This window comes from Pocillopora verrucosa, chromosome 12 (assembly GCF_036669915.1).
Source record: "Pocillopora verrucosa isolate sample1 chromosome 12, ASM3666991v2, whole genome shotgun sequence".
NCBI classification, from domain to species: Eukaryota; Metazoa; Cnidaria; class Anthozoa; order Scleractinia; family Pocilloporidae; genus Pocillopora; species Pocillopora verrucosa.
Window position 1 is genome coordinate 14756704 of NC_089323.1, and position 12796 is coordinate 14769499.

Below are 12796 nucleotides of genomic sequence, written 5' to 3' on the forward strand. Positions count from 1 at the left end.
GCTTTATAGGCCCCCACATAAAATTCCCTTGATATTTATACATGAAAAAGAAAAAAAGGTTTATTCCAGAGTGTAACTCTGCAAGATTTAAAAAATGATAGCCACATAGAACTTATAGCTAACTGTCAAATGGTAATAGAAAAAAATTTTCCAAGCGCTAAGTATTTTATAAAAGTTGCATGTTTTTTTATTGATCGGAAGTAAATTATTTGAAAACATGATTGACCACAAAATTGATTTGAGAGTTGCTAACTATACACGAAGCTACTGCACTGTCTCAATTTCCTTTCTTTCTTTGTTTTCCTCACATCAAGACTCCTCTTTGGTCCCTGTTTTCTCTAAATAGGTCCTCCTTAAATTGAAAAAATGGCAAATTTCTAGCATAGAAATTCTTAATTTATTGGCTAGTGTTTTCCTGATACTCATGTATGGGTTATTGTATGCTGCAGAATGTTGATTTTACCAGGGAGAGTATGCTGAGGAAAAGATTGCATGACAAAGGCATACACACTAGGCATTTTTGTGTCACAACAATTTATGAAAATGTTAGCTAAGGGCACCATGCACAAGGTCAATTTTAGCTACATTTTGAACTGCAGTGATGTCAGAAACACTGCAAAGTTTCTGTGATATCCATCTTACTTGATGAATATATTTGAGAAATATTATTAATTTCCTTGATGAGATGATTCAAATCCTTGGACTAGGAACTTCATGACCCCGCTACATTACAACATGTATCTGTGGTAGGGAATGTTTTTTTTAATTTTTATTCTATTTTCACCTGCATCATTATCCCAGAGACTGATACCCAGGTAGAAATCTTATTAGGATTCTTAATAGGAATCTTGATAGGAGTCCTAAATAGGATCTTAGCAAGATTCTTATGATAGATATAATCAAGATTCTTGTAAGACTCTTGTAAGATTCTTAATATATAGATTTGGCCAAGCCTAAAAGCGGAGCTTGCAGTTTTTTTTTCCTGCACATCTCAAGGGCACAACACAATGCCCCGGCCAGGACTAGAACCAGGTTGTCCAACTTGGAGCCCAGTGCACTGACCACTGGACTACTGGACAAAGCTGTGGCATTGGCATGTCCGCGGTATAGTAAAAGTAGCACCTCGTACGGTCGTACAACCAAATTTTTTCGGCTTGATGGGTTACTACTATTTTGTATAATATGGGGCTACACTCTGCGAGCTCCGCTATAAGAATCTTGTAAGAATCTTACAAGATTCTTACAAGATTCTTACAGGATTCTTACAAGGGATTTTATTAATATAAGTCTTGTTGCTAAGAATCTTGCGAGAAATCTTAGACTTCTTTTAGACTTTTTTTATTGTCATATTAATAGTTATTATTTACAACAGCCCTATAGGATCTTACTGCTACAATATAAAAGATTCTTACCAAGATCATCTTATAAGATCGAATATTGCACAAATCTTACCAAACATCTTTGAAGATCTTATTAAGATAAACAAAGTTCTTAACAAGGTCACCTTATTAGATTCTTATGAAAGAATCTTACCGAGAATGTTATAAGACCTTACTGAGAAAAAACAAGATTCTATTTAAGATCACCTTAAAAGATCTTACTGAGAAAATGATAAGAAATCTTAAAAGCTATTACTATAAATTGTATCTTGTTAAGAATCTTACAATAAAACCTATAAGATCTTACAATGATATTACAAGATTCTTAGAAAGATCACCTTATAAAGATCTTATTAAGAATCCCACAAGAAATCCTATAAGATCATACTAAGATATAACAAGATTCTTAGAAAGGTCACACCGTAAGATCTTACCAAGAATTCTACAAGAAAATCCTACAAGATCTTACTAAGATATAACAAGATTCTTAGAAAGATCACTCTGTAATATCTTATTAAGAACCCTACAATAAATGCTGTAAGATCTTACTAAGATATAGCAAGATTCTTAGAAAGATCACCCCATAAGATCTTACTAAGAATCTTACAAGAAATCTTACAAGATCTTATTAAGATATCACAAGATTTTTAGAAAGATCACCCAATAAGATCTTATTAAGAATCTTACAAGAAATCCTATAAGATCTTACTAAGATTAATATACAGTATTAATATACAGTATTTATAGAGCGCTAATTCCCAATGGTCCAAAAGCGCTTTACATAATAAAAATAACAAAATCCTAAACCTACAAAACTACATTGTCATTCTATAAAATTCCCAATGGTCCAAAAGTGCTTTACATAATAAAAATAAGAACAAAATCCTAAACCTACAAAACTACAAAACTACATTGTCATCCTATAAAAACATCATCATTCTGTACAACATCATAACCAATTTTAAAAAGCCACGTCTTGAGCTTAGATTTAAAAGAAGAAAGGGAATTACAAGATCTAAGTTCGAATGGAAGTGCATTCCAAACAGAAGGTGCGGCAATAGTAAAAGACCGGCCACCATAAGTTTTAAGATTAAATTTAGATGGAGAAAGTAAAATTGATTGGAGGATCTAAGAAGTCTACCAGGTGTATAAGGCTTGATGAGATCAGTGATATAGCTAGATTCTTAAAATAATCCATCTTATAAAGAAGCATATTGAAAACTTGACAAGATCTTATAAGATTTACAAAATATTGAAAATCTTAATAAGATCTTACATCTTATTAAGGATCTTGTAAGATTCTTATAGGATCTTATAGGATCTTGTAAGATCTTAATAAGATTTCTACCCTGCGGAGGAGTGCAGGGTGCGGATGTTCCAATACTAGCTTTGTTAAGATAACCTAGGTTATTGTGAAGTCTGATGTTGCAATCTGAAACCTTATAAAAGAAAATTCAGTCAAATTATGTTTCTGCAGGAATTTGAATATTGACTTATATACGCTCAGAAAGTAATAGAGGGAAAAATCATCTCAAAAAGGCTTTTGAACAAAGGAAAGATTAACAAACCCAGATTAAAATTTAAACTTTGAGTGGGCGTTAATCTGGCTTTGGAAAACGGAACTGGGCCCCAGGTGTTTTAAAATTTCAGGCTAAATACTTAGGTGAAAAGTTAGGTTGATAATGATACAAATTCAATAAATATTTTTTGCCAATTGTTCCTTCATTCAGTGGAAGATACTAAATACGTTTGAATGGATCTTTTTTTTTCAAGGGCTATATGTGTAGGAAGCTTAGCATGTCTTGTTTGTTGGTTATGATTTTGTGAGAGTATGGGATCCTCGAACATGCTCAAAAGTCATTGTAAACTAAAAGGTCATACAGATCATGTGAAGGCTATCATTATCAATCCTGACGGAACACAGGTAACCACGTTGTTGTACGTATAATAATACTAAAATTGAAAGAGAATAGGGTTTTAAACAAATCAGTCGAACTAACCAACTCTTTGGTCTTGTGTGACCCAAGATATTGAAATGAGCTGTGGGTATTGATAGGTCGAAAGTGATATGATAATTCTATTGGAAATGAACGAGAGATTGCAGAAACTGGTTGACAAGCATATAATAGCTCATTAGTACATTACCCTTGAACATTTCAAACAAGCCAGTTCTGATATTACACTGCTCCCCGCTGGTCACGAGAATAAATGAGATGATCCGGACGAAATCAAGAAATATTTTGATTGTTGGTCAACTATATATCATCCCAGTAAGTGCCATGAGAAATTCGTAATTGACTATTGCAGTTTGGCGTGTAGTTTTAACAAAGGGTTGCGAAATTACATTTTGGCTCACTTGAAAACATTACCACTTAATCACTGAAGCTGCCATTTTTATTACTTTGGCTTCTTGCCTGCTCTATCTTCAACGGATTCTCCGATCGAAATTAACTTTAACATTCCAAGTTGTTAATTGTACGACGAAGAAAAAACTTTAATATGCGTAACCTCCCCGAGGGGCTTTTCACGCATCTATTACATAACTTCATTAGAATCAATAATATCAGCAAAAACTAATGACTATTTACATTAATATCACTAATTCTATCAAAACTAAATAACTTTTTTTGCAAGGCAATGTGGACTCTTAAGTATCTCCTTAACATGCCTTTAGTGAGGCACACTGTCTTAATTCAGGAGATATATTGTTCTAGAGCCCTCGCCCCTCTAAAGGCAAACGGGACCGACTGGACCAGACGCTGACCTATGAGAATGGAATCTGTAGAGCTTCAACGATTTCGTGTCCTACGATTAGGATGAATGTCCTATCTCTTAACAACAACTTGACTACTCAACCGCTAACTAGGGGCAAGATGTGTTTCATGCATTTACTAAGTCCATGACGTGGCTCTGAGAAAATTAAAAGCTGAGTTTACAGAGAGCCAGTTTAGTTCGTCGTATATAGTAGTCCGCGGGTCACATGAATTGAACTTTACGCAGGTCAGATATCCCTTCTGACCTCCAGCCAGCAGTACCCTAGCTCCAAACAACTTTACAAGCAAAGTTTTGTCAGCTAGTTGTAACTTCTTCGTTGTTGGGTCGTAGAAAGTATTGGACCACACTATCGAACAGTAACAGCATTTTTTACTAAAGAAAGACTAACGATGTATTAATTGTTCGAGCGTTTTCCCATCAAAACTATTTATTCGTACTCATAGTTTGTTCCATACATGAGGACACAACGGCGGTCATATGTGAGGTGAGAGTCCTCAGGTAACGCCTCAATATCCTTCGCTGACCGTGACAGGTTCTAAGCTGCCTTTCCCAGAAAAGGACAACCACAGAAGTAAGAGGAAAATCTCTTCCTCAGCTGCCTAGTTACGATGAGCATCTGGGTTTATCAACAGCTGGTTTTCACAGCACCAAGCGGCGACCGCGCAATAGGGTCTTCGTTCTAGGGTTGCAGTCCAGCATTGTGTCCTACGTCAGGGTTTAAAGAAACGGACAGAAAGACCTTGGAATCGTCGACATATGATTCAAGACCACTCACTTGAGGCGCGCAAGGCAGATTCATTTAGATAAAATGCAAAATAGCAATGGTGAGAGGAATTGCCCCCGCTGAGGGACTCCGTGGTGTGATAGGCAGGGGATCTGACAAGATGGAATTGAGCCGAACTGATTGTGATCGGCCCCTCTAGATAGCTTTTAAACCAGTTCAGTACATGCGGAGAAGCTCCGACGGATCGAAGAGTTTAGCCAAGCAGTTTATTATGACGTTCACGCTGGTCGAAGAAAGCCTTCGAAAGGTCTAAACAGGGTCAAAGCGTTAAGTTTCTTCTTGTCCATTGCCCCTCCAGGAGGTGGTCGCCATGAAGAGGCTTAAAAGTCTCTCGGTCGAATGAAATTTCTTATTTCCACTCTGGAGAAGAGAGTCTACCGTTGCTAAAAAGATATGCGCTAAACTGATTGAGAACAACCTTGTCACATATCTTAGAAGCAACAGCAAGTAGTGACAGGGGCCGATTATTTGAGGCTACTTCATGGTCCCCTTCCTTAAGTAAAGGAATCACTTCCGCGAATTTCCACGCATCGGGATACTTAGCAGACCCGAGAGAAGAGTTTATAATCTCCGTAAGGGGACCCATGATCACAGGAAGACAATCCCTGTAAACTCGGGTATGTATTTTGTCAGGGCCTGGAGACTCGTTTAGTGGCAACGATGAAATAGTGCGTCGCACCTCTACACACGACACACCCTTATAGTAAAAAAGATCTCCAGCAGGTGGTGATGGTAACTGCTGCTCTGACCAAGTGATGATATTAATTTCTGCAAGGTGACTAGCAGCGAGGGCTGCAGTCAATTAACTGACGTAAAAAACACATTAAATTCATCGGCGACTGTCTTCAAGTCTTTGGTATAAACTCGTTGAGGCTCTTTGTTCTTTGATGGAATAACGCGATTGATTACTTTCCAGAGTGAACTAGGATTGCTCTTGTTTTGTTGAACTTCAAGAAAAGTATAATTCCGCTCTGTTTCTCTCAGTATTTCTTTGATGGTATCCCTGGATTCTCTATATTTACTCCAATCCGAGGGGTCGCGAGACTGAAAAAAATTGCGGTGAAGTAGGTCTCTTGTTTTCATGAGTTGTTTAATGCCTCTTAGTACAAATGGACAAGGGCGATGGCGAATCCTGGTTGTTCTGACGGGAGCATGCAAGTCCAACGTGCTTCCAACAACATCATAGAGAGTGTTAAGTTTGGTATCCACATCACCGCAGCTAAAGATGGACAAAAGCTGGTCTGATTGGTTAGCAAGATCAGCAGTAAATACGCCCGGCTCATAGTTCTTATAACTACGTGCTGTTATGTAGTGGGGCGAAGGCTTGGGTGCTTTCACCTTAAGCTCTACAAAAACTGGCAGGTGATCACTGATGGAGTAGTTGATCACGCCGCTACCACGTACCAACTGAGGGTAGGACACCAAAATAACATCGTACACACTACAGTTGACTTTGTTTTCTTCCACTGAAGACTTATCCAGAGTTGGTGGAAATTTCTCTCGGAAATTGATGAAAGGTCTTTTAAAACCTTAGCTTTCAAATTATTGCTAGTATGGACACAAACGCCTCCCCCTCCCATGTGGAGCCGATCAAGTCTTGAGAGCTTGTATCCTTCCAAGTTCACCTCCAGCGATAAAACGCTCGTGTTCAGCCAGGACTCGGAGATGGTAATAACATCGAATTTACCTCTTTTATTCAGTTCTTTAAGTCGAATAAAGTGTTCAGAATTTCGGAGCGAACGAATATTTAGATGAAGAACTTTAAGTCTGTGAGAATCTTGAATTCGGTCTAAGTCAATAATCTCTGGTGGATGAACAGGCGATCTGGCTTTGTTTACATTTAGACGCTCTAATGATTTGATATGTAAATTTGAACCTACTTGGTTGAATCTGGAATCCTTCTTAGGCCTATAACTTGTGGGGATATTGAAAATCTTGTTTCGGAATGAAACTCCTGCATGGTCTCCCCTGCTTTTGAAGATGTCCTGGTTCTTAAGCAGACGTAAGAGGTCTTGAGAGATGGGATATTTCGATATGAGATTGAGTAATTGATTCCTTGAATAGGCTATTGTTGTGGTGGCGCAATAATTTAAATACGGTTCCAGTGAACTTTCTCTTCTTGTCGCAACTGCGTCTTCCTCCGGGTCAGGGTTAGACTCTATATCCATATGGAGAGTCAAGTCCATCCAGAAAACTCGGCTAGGAAGAGCCAAGACGGTGGTACCATGTCTTGTAGTTCTGCTAATAGGAAGGTTCAAGTTCGAATTAGTTTCACCCTCGTTACGCTTGAAAACCGCTTTAAGGGTCACAGCAAAAAATCGCGTAGGAATCGAGCTATCGTGTCGTAAAACCCCCATATGGTCGTTAGGAATCTGGTGATCTTTGTTCTGGCTCGGATGGTAATCGAACCTCACCAGCCACAACGCAGGAAAATCGAGAAACATAGGATAGAACTGAGCCTTAGAAAAAAGCGTGCAGCCAACATGGCGCATACATGACAAATATAATTACGCCCTGTAAAACTCGTAGCGTGAAATTTCCGCAAATGTCTGCTTTGCCAGATCCATTCCAAGGAAGTCAGAGTAATTTCCAAAACCCAGAGGCTGACAACCAGCTTTAAAACGTGCTGTGAAGTAACCAGCTCTTTGTAGCGAAGATGTAGGCGCAGCGCAATATAGCGTTCAAAACTGATAGCGCTTAGTGTCAAAAACGACACTCCATAACACACCCAGAAGCTTTCGGAGTAAATCACTCTAAACAGACAGGGCACAAAATGTAAAATGTGTTCCTGTAAGTGGAACACAATGTAGTATGGTTTTACCAGAAGACCGACCAAGAAGTCAGAGGACGCCAAGCTGGCCAAAAGAAGATTGGACGGCGAGTGAAGGCCGCCGTTTCGTGCGATCACAAACACTACTAAGAAATTGGCGACAACGGCGAAAGGTGAACATAAGCCGTTTATAATGGCTGTAACAAGGTTCGTCGTATGTCGATCCATCACTGTGTTAAGGCTTGGATCTGGCAAGACAAAGCACTGATCTGAAGAAATGGAAGAATTTCTCTCCTCCAAACTTAATCCGGCCGTTGAATTCATTCTTTCCCCTGCTAACGCCAGAGGCAGTTTTAGGCAAGCTGAGTACTTTATGTGGGGGAGCCTTTTTAATGACTGCTGCTATCAGTTCTTTCATTGACACAGTTTCCTCAGGCCTAATTCGTCTTTTTTTTAGTTCAAACGTTACCTTTCGATTTTACTGTCATTTGTAAAAGCAATGTTAGAGACGTACGCGATGAAATTACCTTTACCTGTCAAATTTATCGACGTTGAACAAAATTTTAATTACAGATATAGATGTTGAGATGGTGAGATGATTTATCTAATTGGGCAAATGCAAACTCAACTTTGAGGAGATACTGAGTTGATCTTACGCTCAGCCAGATAAATTCGAAAGGAGTGTAAGAATAAAAAAAGGGTTGGACTTAATCTCAAGCTGTTTTAGTCATTCACCTTTTTCAGTTAACGTCACGTTTTGTGTTCAGTAACAAATGGAAGAAGATTGACAGTAATTCTAATCTGAATTTCTTTAAAAAATTTTTTAATATGATTGTTGGAAGCCCTAAAGTCAGTCGTGCCTATACTGTATAACTCAAAGACGAAATGAAATAATACTTCACAGATTTGAGAAAGATAACGAACAAGAGAGTATGAGGTCTCTCTCGAAGAAAAATTGGTTTTGGCAACGGAACATGAAACAAAAATTGCAACGAATCGTGTGTTTTAGTCGTTTCTCATGCAGTACGTACAGATAAAGATCTCCTTAAACCACGGTCTCGAAGCACTTTTAAGAATTGGGGGGTTGACCATCGCAGTAAAACTCGGCTGACAGTTCATTCAATTCAGGCTCTCTATCGTTCCGCTTTCACTGTGCAAGTGACATCAGACACTATCAGAAGTAATGGCCGTATGATAACTGTCACTAGATATGTAAACTTTCATAAGTTCCATTTGGCAGCCGTCTGATTATTCTTATGCATTCTCAAACTCATTGTCAAATGCATAATGCTTTTAATAATTTAATTTGTCACGGATTTACATAATTTTTCACTCACAGAGGGACTGCCTCCCAAATAAACTAAACATTAATTTTCCCCTCATGATAAATAAACAACGAGCATTTCTTCACAACTTCACCGGCAGCTGTGGCAACCCGCAAATTCCGACCAACTGCATTAAATTGGTGTTAAGACCGGGCGAATAATCCTTTTTCTAAAAATACTGTTGGGAAAAGATTATTTACATTTTGTTATCTTGCGCATTCCACATGTATGAAATTGTATTGGCTAGTTATTCAGCTCTTTTGAACCTCAGTCATCTCATGAAGGCCCTGTTCTTTTAATTTCAAGTTCCAGCATGTTCCTCCAATCAGCAATCTTGTGACTCCCGAGTGGCATTATCTAACTGTCGTGTAATCAGTGCCTAGAAACCAAGTTTCACTCGCGTGCTCTTTTTCGCTTGTTTAAGCACAGGCAGACCACAAAAGGAGACTTCCTTTCTTCTCTTAACAATCTCCGGCCAAGGGTAATTTCGTAAAAAGTGGCTTCAAATGGCCTTTGAAGTTGAAAAATACCACAAATGCGTCGATTAACATTTCATTTAACTTTATGGAGATATTTAGACCGAGATTTAATATAGATATACAATTTTCAGAGCTTTTTTTTATAACCATCAAAGATTCTGTTCCTCTCATGTCATCACTTATTAACCGCAAACACATGGTGTGGTCTGCCTGTGGTTTAAGAGACATATTATAAACAGGGGGTCTCGTTGCCGAACATGATTGGAGACAGCCGGTACAGGCGTTTCTCATTCTGATATTTGTGGCTTGACATTCCTCATCGTCGTATTTAGCTTAATCATGTGCAAAGGAAGTTTGAAATAGTATTAAATAAACACGGTCTATTTCCTATAAATACAACAAATTTCAAAATAGAAGCATAAAGTGACCGCCTAAGAAATGTTTTGGGGCACAAAAAAAGCCAATGTCCGCGTTCTTTAACGAGAATTTTTCACTAAATACAGGTCCATGGTTTCTTTAGAAAAGGCGGACTAAAATAGTGACTGTGATGGCTTTACACGTGGTATCGCTAAATCATTTCAAGGTCAAGTGCTCCTCAACCGTTCTCCTCTCCTGATCTGTAACATTCCCTGAGTTTGAAATCTTGAGTATGCCTCAGAGAGCGTAAAAACAAAACCTGTTTAAGCCAGTATGAATGATCTTTACAGCAGAAAAATTGTAACTTGGACCCCTCTTTTAGTGACGTCCATCAATACCATTGCGTTTTCTAAAATAAAACGCGTAATTAAACGCCTCTGCACTCATTATGCAGATATCAGTTCTAAAAACAACTCAACAGGCTGACGATAAGGGAAGCGCTTTCAAAAGTCTTTTGAAAACGCATCGTTTTCAAAACGCTTCGTTTACAATGTGCACTGGTAAAACGGGGGTTTTGTAAACTTTCTCGGGGACCCGTGGTTCTAAAACAATTTATTGATAATAACGGACGGTGTGGTCCCCGGCGAGGCTAAGTTTGAAAAGGAGGTAGGGTTTCAACGGTCGTGTGTCAAGGTTGATGTGGTCGCGGGCTGTTAGAAACCTCTAAACTGGAAATTTTTTAAGCAAACCGCGGCTTAGCGTCGGTTGCACGGGGAAGATTGAGTTTGTAGTGAATTGAAATGAAACTACAGTAAGTGTGCTTGGATTCTGTGTTGGATTTGTGGCCGCCCTGTCATTTTGAGCTTGGATTTTTCGCTTCTCGAATCAGGCGTTCGGAAATGGAGTGTTCAGCCTTGGGCTTTTCTTATGTACGTTGAAAACCTCGAAATGAACAACTAGCTCAAATGGGCTCTTTTCATCAAAGTAAGCGGTCAGATAACAAGCAATACGCTGTGGAAGCGAGGTGAGGTTTTTTTTTTTGAGAATTTGACGTATATTTTTTATTCCTGAGGGCGGTCGTAGATATGCTCATACAAACTCTTATAATTCCGCCATGACCGTTATTGCGTAAGATGATCATCTCACAGCTGGAGCTTGGGCCGCCTGTGGTTTTATGACGATTTTTTAATGTGGACGATAGGCAGAATTGCATTAAAAATGCGGATTTGATAAAAAGAAGAACGCACTAATGTGGATAGCTGAAAATAGTGTGAAAACGCTCATATGGGTGAAAACATTTAGCTGAGTTTTCGCAAGGACAAAAATAAATGTTTTCGAAGACAAATCACTGTGGCCGGCGCCTTAGTTCATTTCAAGAATTTTAAAACCATTTAGTGTGGGGAATTTCCTTCCGAGTCCTTCCGGTAATTAACGCATCTAATGGCCGTACCTAAGCTTGACAAACGGAGCCAAGTTGACATTTTTCAGGAGGTGTTAGGCTGCGTTACACCCTTCCATTTACCTCTTTTCACGAGTTTTTGGTGTTACGTTTGAGGCAAGCATGTTCTTCAAAGTAAATTTTCACGATTCTGGTCTTTCTTTAGAAAACTGTTCTGATAAGCAAAGTGCGAGTTTGCCCGAAATCTTGCTTTACTTTTAAGTTCCGACTTATATCGCCTTCCATAAACGCCTACGGTGTCCCGACTAAGCCAAAGAAAGTATGAAATGGAACGGACTTTCGAACAAAGGAACGGACAAACGGACAAATTCTTTTCTGGAAGTAATGATGGCTAAGAAGCAAAAAGACATCGCCAGCATGTTGTTTTTTGGCAGAACTGTTGGTAAGAAAATTGATGTCAACAGAATGTTAACAGAGTGTATTAGAGGTTTGAATTAGACGTATAAGTTAACGCAACAACTAATCAAAATCCCTGTTCCCACACGCTTAAGGAAAAGCGCACGTGTTTTTCCACGAAAGAATGGTTTTTCTCTCGACTACCAGCGACTTCAATCAATAATCAGCCGTGTAAAGATTGCACACTTTTAAGTCATGAGCCAATTTTGCTCGTAATTTAGAGGAAAGGTAAGATATCTTTTAAGTAAAAGATGACTACATTCAACAGAAAGTAAATATACAGATCCATTAATTCGTTGACCCCCATTACAGGAAGGTTTCACCCCTGACGTCCAAGGAAAAATGGCGTAGTTCAAGATGGCGAATGTCTAGAACTTGGAGGAGCTTTTAAAAGGTGAAAACCGTTTTTCGAGAAAAAACAAATCGCAGCCTTGTCATAAAGTGCGTGATATATTTACGAAACAGCTATGTGAATAGGAAATGAATGTTTTGTGGTTTGCATACGCTACAAATTCAAGATTTAAATCTTGTCCCTAATGTGGCCAAAGGTTAGAATGATGATCAATGAAGTTGCTACGCAAACGGTGAAATTCAAAGGTGGAGGGTAGAAATGAAGGGAGATAATAGGAAAAGGAGGAACGTCGAAAGAACGGAGTTATAACTTCACAAAGTTAGTGGAGAAATAACGTGACAAAGTATTCGACAGGAATTAAAAGAGGTTGTTGTTAACAAGCAAAGTTTAAAATTCACCAGTTTCCTTATTCTATTAGCATGATGGATGCTGATCGCCTTCATTTATTTATGTTCATTTTATTTCATTTAACCACTACTATGTCATTTTACCAAATAAGGTCACGAGAACGCGCAAAATATACCACGGTATTGCATCGTAAAACAGGGCTAAATATAGAGAAACAAAATGACAGCACTCAACGAACAAAACTTTGTGTTTTTTTCCGTTTTCTAGACTTGACTTTTTAAAGACAAGAACTTTTAAGCACGACAAATTTTTTGTTGGTCACAGAGAACACTTTCATGGTTTCGTTCATGTGGCCTTCGTCTCTCGCGTACT